Source organism: Echinops telfairi, unplaced genomic scaffold (genome assembly GCF_000313985.2).
Source record: "Echinops telfairi isolate 266 unplaced genomic scaffold, ASM31398v2 ScPeMD7_1;HRSCAF=3_0, whole genome shotgun sequence".
Classification (NCBI taxonomy): Eukaryota; Metazoa; Chordata; class Mammalia; order Afrosoricida; family Tenrecidae; genus Echinops; species Echinops telfairi.
Genome location: NW_022103896.1, coordinates 2,821,975 through 2,825,582, shown reverse-complemented (window position 1 = coordinate 2,825,582; position 3,608 = coordinate 2,821,975). Strand labels below are relative to the sequence as shown.

At 58.2% G+C, this 3,608-nt stretch overlaps 1 protein-coding gene across 1 annotated transcript in view; it reads right to left on the bottom strand.

The window, feature by feature from the left end:
• The window catches only part of TRAPPC9 (trafficking protein particle complex subunit 9), a 313,018-nt gene that overhangs the window by 283,414 nt on the left and 25,996 nt on the right, over positions 1-3,608 (bottom strand). The window lies entirely within an intron of this gene.

Here is a 3,608-nt window from a genome sequence, read left to right as displayed (position 1 = left end):
GGTCTGGCCTTGGCGCCATGGCACGTGGCCCGGGGCACAGCAGAGAGCAGATGCTGACCTCCCAGGGCAGACCAGGGCAGAGGGCGCAAAGGCAGGGCTGAACCAATTTAGAAGGCGAGCTTCCATAGGCTTGCGGAGAAACGGCATCTCGAGACGCTAGAATTTCCGGTGAACGTTTTCTGGCCCCCTCAGAGGGGAGGGTATCGCCAGGCCTTTCTTCCTAGTCTTATTCTGGCAGCTCCATTGAGTCTGTCCACCAAGGGTGGCCTGCCGGACTTTGAGAGGGCAGTGGCCAGGCTTCCGGCATCACAGTCACATGCAGGCCAGCACAGCACTGGTGGCCCGTCGCTTTATGAGGTTTCAAAGGGACACGTGGAACCCCAGCTGAGGGGCTGGGCCAAAGGTGACCACAGCCCAGTGGTCAGGTGCCCATCCAGTCCAGCTGGGCGTCCTGGTCCTGCATGGCTCGCAGACAACATTCTGACTTCTGACCTCAAAGGGTTCTCCATCTGCCTGTTCCCGCGGGACCCCTCTGCTGGTACAGGTGCATCAACCGTCCCCCCAGACGCTGTTTCTTACTGACGCCCCTCCTTCCCCCGGAAGGAACTTCACTCTCCTGCCTCCCAGCGTCCTCTGTGTGGTGGGGGGGTTGGAGAATGGGGCTCTGCCCCACCCAGCCCAGCCTACTCTGGAGGCCGGTGTCCTTCTGGCTGCGCCCGGTGGCCAGCACTCCGGGGTCTGTGCCCTGGCCTCTGCTCTGTAGTCTGCTGAAGGGGCAGGACCATGAAGATCGGTTAGGTCCTGATCATCTGCCTGCAGGCTTGAGCTAGGTTTCCTTGGCAACTGCTTCAAGAAGTTTACAGGGGTTATTCTTTCAGCTGAAGAGCATGTCCTGCCAGAAATCTGCTTTGCAGAGAAAAAGAACCAGAGACAAAGAGGGTCTCGGGCTAGGCATGGAAGGAAGCTGAGGGGTTCTGAGTGCTGGGGCTGTAGGGGGCCCGGGACAGGGCTTGGTCTGGGGTCCAGAAGGCCGAGGGTCTGTTCACTGGTTCCTTACGACTGCCTTCTCTTCTTGTCATTTGCCATTTCCTGCTCATTCATAAGGAGTCCTGCAGCCCTGTGTGGTGAGCACTGTAATGCTGCCAGGTCAGCAGTTCAAACCCACCCACCGCTCCTTGGGAGACAGATGAGGCCGTCTGGTCCTCTGTGAAGACTGACAGCCTTAGAAATCCTTAAGGAGTAGTTCTGCTCTGTCCCACAGGGGCTACGCAATGGCAGTGGGTGCAGAATGGTTTGGGACAGATGCCAGGTTTGGGACAAACACCTGGCCATCGGAGAAGCCACATGATGTCGCCTGTGTGTGGACCCTGGGTTTCAGAGCCACGAGGAACCAGATTGGAATCCAGGGCCCCTCATAGGGTGGTCTTGGATAAGCGGCACACTCTCCTGCCCCCGGTGCCCATCTCTAAGTGGGATTACGAGCAGCTGCCCGGCAAGTGTGGTGTGCAGCACAGTGGCGGCAACTATAAATGCCCAGACAACAGACGGGGCCCACCCCCCAGCAGAGGCTATCTCAGTAGCCAGTGTCAGGGTGGGGGGCATTTGTGACTCTGGGAGCTCGAGGCTCCCTTGTGCTTTCGAGGGAGACCCAGAACAGAAGGTACCCAGAATGCCCCCCAGACCTGCAGGGCAAAGCACAAAACCAGACCCCACCACCGGGGAGATCTTGGCCCACGGTGACCCTGAAGGACCCAGCAGAACTGCCCTGTGGGCTTCTGGGTCCGGGATAGTCACTGAAGCACGCAGCTGGCGCTTTCTACCTCCGAGTGGGGGGCTGGTGGGTTCCCACCACTGACGCGGCTCCGGTGTCCTGGGGGAGGGGATGTGCCTGTCACCAGGCTTTCTCTGGCTTGGGCTCATCCACGCTCACTGCATGCAGGGCTGTGGCCGGCCGCTCTGTCCCCGTCCACACAAAGAGCTGCCACCCACCTGCCCCGCGACACCCGGCAATCCCACTCCACCGTGCGCCATGGGACAGAGCCCACGCCTACTCCATCATCAATCCAAGAGGTCCATAGGGGGCTGTGGTTTGGTTTTTAGGGATAGGATCCTGAAACATAGTCTTCCTCAAAATGTATCTCCTACTGTTGTTGTTGTTGGAAATATACACACAGCAGAGTGCACCTCACTAGCTCACCAGTCCTGCAGATGCTGCCCCCTGGCACCCTCCTCTGCTGAGGCCCTCCGCCTCCGTTCTGACTCTGGGTTTGTGGTGGTCATTTCCATGCCGCAAGTTAGCCCTCGGGGAGAGCACTGCTCCCTCTGGGGGGTCGTCCTTGGCTGGCCAAGGGTTGAAAGGAGATCCTGGGCCAGTCGTTTCCAGGCTTCATCCAGCCACCAGAGCTCCCTCGAGTCTGGACCCCACGAGAATTTAGTTTGGTTCCACATTCCCATTCTGATGAAACCTCTTCTGTTAGCTGCTTCCGGCAGACTCGATCATGGTGAACCCGGCACCATCCGGGTCTCAAGGATTTTGATGGCCTGGTTGTTTCAGAAGGTCACCAGGCCTTTCTTTCCACTCTGCCTCCGTCTGGAGGCTCCTGAAGCTGCTCAGCGTCCTAGAGCATGCAGGTGGCTTTCACGACAGACAGGTGGTGGCCGCACCGGAGGCACACTGGCCAGGACTCCTCCATGGAGGCAAACCTTGCCGTGTGCCACACTCACACCCACACCGAATGACACATGGCCGATCCGCCAATGAGATGCCTGCTGCTGGCTCTTAGGACTGGTTGGTGCTCACCCACTGTAGGCTCTCAACACCTGAAGGGAAGGCAGGCCAGCCCATGGCCCCACACAAGAAAAGGAGTCCTCAGTTCACATTCTTGGCCACTGGTTAGAAGGGATTCACTGGTGGCTAGATCCACAGGGGGACCCTGAAAATGGATTAGGAGGCTTTCACTGTCATTCAGAGTCTTCTGCAAACTGGGTGCTCAGGATTTAAGCCCTACTACCGTTCCCTCCTCCGGTCTTAGATTTTATTACTTACAATCCTTGGGTCACACAGTCAGGAATCCCACTCCAACACCACAAAACCAAAGTGCAATGCCCGCCTGCCTACATGTGTGTACATGTGTGTATATGTGTGTACGGGGCGCTTGTGGTAACAGGCACGTCTCAGTGCCTATCCAGGGTCCCCTTTAGCAACTCCTGCCTGGGAATGGGTATGAATCTTGGACCCAACAGCTGCCTCGACTGCTGATTGAAATTCTAAGCTCCTACCAGCACTCATGACTTTCCGGTCAGCTCATCTGGCAAGCTGGGGTCCTGGTGGCACAGTGATTAAGCACTCAGCAGATAACCGGGAGGAGGGCAGTTCAAACCCACCCAGCGGCAACACTGGGGAAAGCAGAGGCCATCTGCTCCTGTAAAGTTGGCCACCTTGGAGGCCTCGGGATCAGGGCTGCTCAGTCTCGCAGGGTGGCTGTGAGCCAGAGTGGACCCTGCAACCCGCAGTCGCAGCATCGGGCTAGGGGCCTGAAGGAGAGGCAACTACAGCAACAGGCGGAACCCATGAGATGCAGCCCCCCATGTCCGGCAGGGCTGGGAGT